The sequence below is a fragment of the Sinocyclocheilus grahami genome, unplaced genomic scaffold (genome assembly GCF_001515645.1).
Source record: "Sinocyclocheilus grahami isolate Dianchi unplaced genomic scaffold, SAMN03320097.WGS_v1.1 scaffold1382.1, whole genome shotgun sequence".
In the NCBI taxonomy this organism is placed as follows: Eukaryota; Metazoa; Chordata; class Actinopteri; order Cypriniformes; family Cyprinidae; genus Sinocyclocheilus; species Sinocyclocheilus grahami.
Window position 1 is genome coordinate 233,111 of NW_015506561.1, and position 9,498 is coordinate 242,608.

A 9,498-nucleotide genomic window follows, 5' to 3' on the forward strand; every position below is an offset into this window, starting at 1 on the left:
GAGGTAGGTATAGTTTGAGACAGCGCCATTGGTTTGGGATTACTCACCGCTGACTGGACGAGACATCTGTCAATCAACGTATACAGGAAGAACCAGCCGAAGTCGTGGTAGAAAGTTCGGAGATGGTATTAAAGTAGCTCAGTTTAAATGTATTGTATGAATTGCCCTTACTTTGGAATTAAAATACGGAGTGTCAATTTATATTTACTTAAAAGTGGCTGTAAAACATCAGCTCCAGTGGCGCAGATGGATAAGTGTGTGTTGTTGGCTTCTTGACGCGATCGACCCGGGTTCGATCTCGCCTTTTGCTGAACTTTTTTTTCCTCCCTTTTCAAATCTCGTATCACATCGTAAAGGCATTTATTTTCAATAAAAATTAAGGAAATAATCAAAAAGTTGAAAATAAAGTATCGGGTAGGGTTAGGGTAGGTGTAGGGAGGGCTTTATTGAGATTTGAAAAGGGAGGAAAAAAAAGTTCGGCAAAAGGCGGGATCAAACCCGGGTCGATTGCGTCAAAAAGTCAGTGACACACACTTATCCATCTGCACCACTGGAACTGATGTTTTACAGCCACTTTTAACTAAATATAAATAGACACTCCATATTTTTTTATTTCATAGTAAGGGCAGTTCATACAATACACTTAAACTGAGTTACTTTAATACCATCTCCGAACTTTCTACCACGATTCTGCTGTTCTTCGGCTGGTTCTTCCTATATATGTTGATTGACAGATGTCTCGTCCAGTCAGCGATGAGTAATCCCAAACCAATGGCGCTGTCTCAAACTATACCTACCTCTTCCGGTTTGTCTGATTTGTCGTTGTGTTTTCTGACTTGTTCATTTGTTTTCAGATTTGTCGTTGTGTTTTCTGACTTGTTATATTGTTTTCGAATTTGTCATTGTGTTTTCTGACTTGTTATAATGTTTTCTGAATTGTCGTTGTGTTTTCTGAATTGTTATTTTGTTTTTTAGACTTGCATTTGCGTTTGTAATTTGTTATTTTGTTTTCAGAATTGTGATTTGTTTTGCACTTCTCTTCCACCGTATATTATAGACGTTTGAGCACAATTTAAACAGTGAAACAATTATGAAACTTACAATTAATCTAATAAAACAGCATACATAAAATTATTAAACCATTGATTTGATTTAAAACACTTAACTACTTCCCTTTGCTTTTATGAAAAATATTTATAAAAAGACAGTTTTAAGAATTATAAAATATTATATAGACCTTGTCTGAATGCATATCATCGTGGTTTTATTGTGCTGACTTGTTTATAATCTATTACAAAAAAATAAATGCTGATATTAGAATAGGAACCAGGCTAAAGAGCAGTGTGATGTAGGGATGGGCGATACCCCTTATTTTGTTTTCGATATGATACCGATATTTTTCAAGGCGATATAGATACCGATTCGATACTTCTGCACTAAACTTTTAAATTATGAAATGTATGAAATTATTAAATTACTAAGAGTTAAATGGGCAATGAAAACCACTTAACTTTATGTTTAAAACGCATTTAATCCCAAATTTTTCCCCGGTGGGATAATGTGTATACTGAATTAACATATTTCTGCAGTCTTAAAAATTGTTATATATCTTACCCCAGCTATTTTAAACTGTTTGATCACATTCTAGGGTTACTATTATGCATAAAAAACCCTTATACAACATTGATAGGAATACTGAGATCAAATAAAAAAAATACAACCATCAACGAATTTCAAAATTTTTGCTTTTTTGTAACATATATCACCACATTTTTATATTAGTGCTACCAGTATTACAACATTAATATTCTAACTTTTTTGTAACATTTGAACTTTTAATTTAGTGCAATATTTTGTAGTGCCATTAGGGACTGCCAGTGAATGGCTGTTGCATGCATAAAATGCAACCTTTTTATTCTGACAGTGTATGATTTCTATTAACATTACAGAATAGAACATGATCGATATTATCTTTCAACGTTCAATTTAAATAATTGTAATTGCACAAACTATGTAGGCTACAATTTCAATTTGTTTATTGTGAAATAACTCAAACATTTATGTTTTTTTTTCTGTCCTCTGATAAGCATTGTTCAGGGCTGCCGTTCCCAAAAGCTTTAATGCTTTCTTATGATACTTTTGGGAAACGCAGCCCTGTTTGAATGCACTTTTAGAAGTGAGTGAACGCTCTCTGCGATTGATTAGGTCGGTCTTGCAACATTTGCGTGTTCAGATGAGCAGGAAAATAGTTCTATCCTACACAATTACTCGCTAACAAAGGTTATTCGTCCATTCAATGCATATTATACGCATTATTATTATTTTTTTTTTTGTTAAATAAACAAAACCACTGGTAAATAAAACGCACCTTAGTATCGATATTTTTTGTTTGAGTATCGATACTTCGGATCGATACGCCCATCCCTAGTGTGATGTGTTGGTGGTTGGTGTGTGGTACAGGACGAGGCTCCCGCCTCCCGGGCAGCGGCTCTCCACGGCTGATGGTGGCGGAGGGAGGGACGGCAGTGATCCTCCTCCTCAGCGCCGAGCCGCCTCCTCCAGCAGCAGCGCGCAGCGGTCGAGTGTGTTTCCCTTCACTGCGGGCGGGTCCTCTGTGTGTCGAGCTTCGTCTCTTAGCAATAATCGCGTGCAATTTCTCCACATTTTGCGCCTAAAACTTGGACACGCGGTCGACAGTGAATTTGAACCCCGCGAGGAAATAAGGTATTTATGTTTCCATATGCATACATGACATTTTATTTTGACATGTCGGACTTTAGGAATGTTGGTAGAAAACAAGTTGGTGTGGAAAAAGTATCGTTAGGTGGCGGCTGGGAACCGCGATAGTTCTCAAACGAGCTCGTTGGTGTTAATGGCTCGCGTTATTGTGGGAATTATGTCAAATTAATAGTTTAAACCGACTAGGCAGTGTGGCAACAATGATAATCCACATTTACAGTTCTGTAGAGAGTTATAGTGGTGTTAAAAATTATGTAAAACACATTTGCGAATCATAATGCTTTCGGTTGTTCTTCGATATAACTTAGGCCTACTGCGAACTAATTAATTGCTCGTTCGCTGTTCGAAGTGCCGTTTCGAGTCGTGAGGAACGTTAAATCAGTTTCCTTCAGTCGTTCTAGGGCGTTGCAGTCGACAGCGCTTCAGTTGTGTTCAAAACTTTTCCCCTGAACGAAGCCGAGCGTCTAATTAACCTGTTGTTCCACCGAAGAGTCTGTCAAGATGACATTGTCGATAGCACTGCCTTCTTAAAATGTGCGTTAGGCCAACCAAATGCCTGGAGAAGACTTAAGCGAGGCCTGATCTTTAATTCGTGAGGTGTTGTAGTAGGCCATTTTACACTCGTTGCCTTGAGTTCAGATAGCCTTGAGCCACATTTCAAACACAGATTTCAGTATTTTGGATGAAATAAAGAAACACTGTTGTGTGCATCAAGATAGACAGTGTTCCCATGGTCCTGGAAAACCTAGAAATGTCAGGGAAAGGCAAAAGTGTGATTTTTTTTCCAGGCCTGTGAGGTTTCTCAAGAAAATTGTAAAAGAATACGGAATATGGAAAAAAAAATGACTATAAAGGACTTTTACTCTACCCTAATGATTTTTTAATAATCCTTATCCAGTCATCACAAATGGAAAATTCATGGAAGTTCTTTGATCAGATAGAGAAGGTTACAGTGTAACTTTATGAATAAAAATATATTTATAAATGGTTAACATGGGAATTAACTCTCGTTTCAACATCAGGACTTTTTGTTCGAAGTTGTGATTTTTATATTTTTAGATTCTGTAACTGATCATCATTTTTTACAATTTATTTAATTTTTTATAATGCATAAAATCGAGCTTGCATACCTAGAAGTGACTACATTAACATAGAATATGTTTTGGACCCAATTTAATATAGGTAACTTGGGGAATTCTATGTATTTTTAGAATAGCTTTTTTTGATTTATTAATACAATCTGGGGTTTACATTACCTGAAGAGACTTTTATGTTTTGTGTTATACAAGAATCGCATATTGTTTTAATTTTTTTTTCAAAGTGCTATATAAAATGAGCATGTAAACCCGCATTGTGTTATAGTCTTTAACTTGTTAGCAACTTGAATAATAAATTGGACTGCTTCAAAATTGATGTTTATGGTTCGTCTTTTTGTAATTAATGTTCTAGGACAAATTGTCAAATTCTTATCAACATCAAGTAATGTTAAATTAGAAATACATTGATAAATGCTATTCCAAAAACTGGAAACACGTGGCTCAAAAATGCTTAATTCTCATCCAGGTTTTATGACTACAAACTAAACTGAACAGGTCTTGTTTAAAATGTTGTTTAAAATGTTTAAAATGTTGTTTAAAATACTTTTAGAGATGTGGAGGCCAAATGACAGATATGTACGACATAAAGTCTGCCACAAGTAGAATTAAAAGGATATAAACCAGGCTTGTCGGGAAATGACAAGGACTGAGTGCTGCTTAAATCCAAAGCTTATTAACTGTTGGTTTGCACCTTCTGTTTGTTCATTGTTTTTCTGTTTATTTAATGCATTTTATATTGGAAGCGAGACGAAGTTGGTGTCGAGACAAGTCATCATGCTGTGCTGAGCTAATGACTAAAGACTAAATGACTGAGATTAATATATGCAAAAAAAACAAAACAAGTTTGATGGTAAAACTTTGTTGGTGTTTAATGCAAAACATCAAAACTTTGAAAAAGCCTGCTCATGCAATAGTTTAGTGAAAGTGACGTGACATGTGGCCAAGTATGGTGACCCATACTCGGAATTAGTGCTCTGCATTTATCCCATCCAAAGTGCACACACACAGCAGTGAATACACACAAACCGTGAACACACACCCGGAGCAGTGAGCAGCCATTTTTTTGCTGCGGCGCCCGGGGAGCAGTTGGGGGTTCGGTGCCTTGCTCAAGGGCACCTTAGTCGTGGTATTGAAGGTGGGAGAGAGTGCTGTACATTCACTCCCCCCACCTACACCTTTGGGTTATGAGTCCGACTCTCTAACCATTAGGCCACGACTTCCCCCCCCTAGTGTCATGACATGAACAGTTTTGTTCATTTGGTTTGCTGAAAATGCCTCACTGTCTGGTATCAGACCAGCTCCACATTACAAACTGCTCCCAGAATCCTCAGCATATCTGTTGCATTAAGCCTGTGGCTGCCATTGTCACCCTGCTATCTGGTGAACTTTGCCACACTTTTCAAATATTTTCCTGGAGCAGAAATGCTTCTTCAGGTCTACAACCTACAACTTGAGTTATCTGAGATAATTGCGCGTTCATGGGTTGGTTTACAAGGGGCTATGTATCGATACTCGAAACCACGATCAGCAATGCAGCGATTGGCTGGCGGCAAGACAGCAACGTAATGACATCATATAATTAAAAAAGACACCTGACGAAAAACTTGACACATTTTTGGACTTTTATAAGGAAACAGCCAAGCGACCAAAACTACATAAATGTTATAATAGATAAATGAAATGTGCACTGTTTTTATTACCCAATTATTTATATTCACGATTTGTAATATTTGTACAGGCTTTACATTTTTATTTCAATGTAGTAATTAGCAATTCATTAAATTTTATATTTGAACAGATTTGTTATGTGACCGCATTAATGAAAGTTTCTTAAAGGGGTCATATGATGTTGCTAAAAAGAACATTATTTTGTGTATTTGGTATAGTGAAATGTGTGTTTATGCGGTTTAAGGTAAAAAAAAAACACATTATTTTCCACATACTGTACAATATTGTTTCTCCTCTATGCCCTGCCTTTCTGAAGCGCGTCAATTTTTACAAAGCTCATTGTTCTAAAAAAGTGAGGTGTGCTGTGATTGACCAGCTATCATGTGCGTTGTGATTGGCCGACTACCTCAAGCGTGTGATGGAAATGTTACGCCCCTTATCATATTGTGATGATGCCCTGTCAGGCCAGAGCGATGATTCAAAAACATGAAAACCCATTATAAACGAGGCATTAGTTGCATCCAGTGGGGACATAATTATGGATTATAATGACTTCTACTGTCTTTTTACATGTTGAGTTGCATCGCGCCGTGTAAACATAAAACCATGTCTGCATTTGTGATCGGAGAAATGACAAACAACAAGCCCTACTCTACACTGCCCAAAAAACTTGCTTTAAATATATAAAATATAAAAACTCTTTAAATATAAAAAACGTACTTACAGTCTGTGAGTCAGAACAGCCGGCATTGTAGTCTACTCTCCCAGGATCAGGAAACGGTTCTCCATAAAATGCGCTGCACACATCTGAATATTTGGGTTGAACTGTTCTGGAACAGTGTTGTAAATACAACTTAACCACTGATTTCTAGTCGTGTCCATTTTTGGAAGGCCAAACAAAGTAGTTTCACTTTCACAACGAAACAGCGTCACACACGGCAGCCTTGAGTGAGCGGCGGCGGCCTACAGTAAGCAGAGGCTGGGGGCTAGAGTGAGGACCGGCCGGAGGGTTAGAGTGAGCAGAGGCGGTGGGCTTGAGAACGGCGTGGCCGGCGATTTCGACGAAGGAGTGTCCGGGAGGACATGTGACGACTCCGGGCTGGACTCTGCTTCGTCAACGGTGAAAGCCGATCCGGCGATCCACAGCGCAAAGTTGTAGTATTTCCTCAGCGACCAGCACGGATCAGCTGTAGGCATGACGAAGCGGATATCGTCCTCTTTTGGAAGGCCAAACAAAGTAGTTTCGCTTTCACAACGAATCACACAGTGCCTTCACGACATGGCAGCAGCGGCAACAACAATACTACAGCAAGAATAAAACTTACGCCTTCTGTCTTTGTGTGAACATTTGGGTGGCGTTATGCAAATCTTCCCACATCGTGACGTAGACATGTGGGGGCATGTTAGAACGAGCCGTTTTAGGTAGGTGTGGACTCTTAAATTTTATAAAGAATATCTCTTTGGATTTGAGACTTTAGTCTTTGCAACTTTACAGATCTTCTTTGTACACCAAGAGCTTGTAACACTCCAAAGAGAAAGGAAAAATTTAAATCGCATCATATGACCCCTTTAAGGGGTAATTAATGTTATCTGCATCTCCTGCGCTCCATCAAGCCACTCCCATAATAGCTGTCATCACTCAAATTAATGCACGACTCTCATTATCTGTATAGCATGTGTGTGAGACTCGAATACAATTATGAAGTAATAATTTTATGACGAATAAATCTTTCAGTGAGTAAAACTGGCTGTGTCTATAGTATTAAAGTATACACAACATTATTATATTATCTTTAAATACATTTTTAAATGATCATTATTTTAAATTGTTTTCCCTGGATTAGTAGGGTACTCTTGTAATAAAGTAGCGGTGGTAGCGGACAGATTTTAAGTATCAATTCTGTTTAAAAAGATGCAATCTAATCCTGTTTACATGAAATAAGCCTGCTCCCGAGCAGGTTTAAGCTAATGGACCTGTTGATATGACAGAAACTCCGGGATGAGCTTCGAAGAACCAAACAATCCAAGATCATGCCAAATAGTCAACAATCAAATCCACCTAACGGAGTTAGCGACGTGCAAAGAACGGGCCCCTGATCTCTTCAGATTATTATCTTCAGCATTGATGAGGTGTTCATGAGGTGGTTGTTACTCGCAGCGTCATATATAGGCCATGAAATGAGTCTGAATCTGTCCCTCGTGTCATAAAAAACATGATTTCATTCATTCATCATATCTTTGTTTTGCTGGTTTTATGCCATTTTTAATGTAAAGCTGTTAAATGTAAGTTGTGACAGATGCTTTCTTGAGGAGATTTTGTTGATTTTACACTAGTCATTTTACATCGTCAAATTGTCATTCTTACAGTTCAACTTAAACTATGAAATGTTCCTAAAGTTGTCAACCAACTGGGCAAGTACTTCAGTTTTACCCATTCATACATTAGTTTTGAACTTTGTTCAGTAAGCTCCTACAAACACTTTTTTTGGAGACTTTTCAAGTGTTGGAGTTTGTTTGTATGTGAGCACTTTGCTCCGGTTGTGTAACCTTATAACCTTACTTTAGGCCATGAGGAAACTAGGGATTAGCTGTCTGTTAACTGCAATAATATATTATATTGCAAGTTACTATGCAGGATGAACCGCAAAATAGATGTGTTTGGGATTATTTGGGGAGTCCACCCATCCTCAACTGTTGTGATGTTTGTTTAGAAGAGACTCGTCCAGATGTGTCACAGGAAACCTATTTAAGCCGGCGCTGTTCACATGGATTTGAGTTTCTCTCTTACTCTGCAAAGAACCGAGTCTTTAATAATAGCTCAGTATGTTTAAAGTTCCTTCAGTTTGCTTCTGTAACCTGAATTACCTGCTTGCCTGTATTTGCGTACTTATCTTTTGTCAGTAATTGTCAAGGCATTTTTCAGATGAGTCATTTGTTCAGTGTTTTTGAACACATGAATCACAAGTTAAAGGCCTATTTACTGGAAGACAGAAAACCGCAGGGAATTCCACACATTTCAGAGCCTGCTACGTAAGCGATACGATGCTTATGAGGAAGTCTTCTTGATCAGTTGCATACTTTTTATTCTCTGTCTTACAAATTAAAGTGTCTTGTCAGAAAGAGAAAAGTAAGTTAACATGTTAACTTCTCATGATAAATATTACTTATTCATCATATTTAATTATGTATTATACAATAGGGTTGGGCCGATAGACGATGCCATCGTCCATCGCCGATGGCTGACAGACATCACAATGTTAAGCTGACATCGTGATAGCCCCCACCACCCCCTCTCCCGCTATCTGCCCCATCCCAGTTCCGTGTTCGGAAAGGAAATGAAGTGTACTATGGAAACTCTAAAGTGAATAAATAGCCTACAAGATGGGATTTTTCTCGCAATTATATCGTTGGGTAAGTATAGGCGACTATATAAATTGTGGACATCAGGGAGCCGCTATTGAAAAAGCTTTCCATTGCGCGCTCTCATTTTACTTTCACTTTCACTTTTGAGATTCGCGATCACAAGGACTGTATACTATGGAGCGTCAGTACTTACCACACATTTGACAAGATTAGATGGTTGTCATTGGTGCTCATGATCTGCAAATCATTCGTCATCGTCCTATCAGACATTTCTCCTTGCTCTGTGTATGTGATAAGTGAACTTTCATGTACTGTAAGGCAACAGGCTACCACTAGCAAGCGGCTAACCTTTTAGTGGCTCCGTAGAATGCGTTATTTGTTTCTGCGTTGTTGAAAATTCTGGGCCGAAACTGAAAATTCTGGATGTTCTTGGCTGGAAACCGGAAACCGTTTAATTCAGTGATTCTGAATTTAAAAAAAAAAAAAACACAAGCCAATAAAATAATCACACTTTTATTGAAAGTAATACAATAAAATTGGACAGAAAATATATTAATATTAAATATCAATATATTATGTTTATTCAGTTTTATGCAACAGAATCAGATATAACTTTTTTTTTTTTTTTTTT

At 37.8% G+C, this 9,498-nt stretch overlaps 1 protein-coding gene across 1 annotated transcript in view; it reads left to right on the top strand.

The window, feature by feature from the left end:
- The first annotated feature begins 2,643 nt into the window (after window positions 1-2,643).
- Window positions 2,644-9,498, top strand: part of LOC107569805 (rho-related GTP-binding protein RhoA-D) — a 19,695-nt gene continuing 12,840 nt past the window's right edge. The window contains exon 1 of the mRNA XM_016255962.1: window positions 2,644-2,724. The gene's annotated coding sequence lies outside the window, so the exon portion shown is untranslated. The remainder of the gene's footprint in view (window positions 2,725-9,498) is intronic.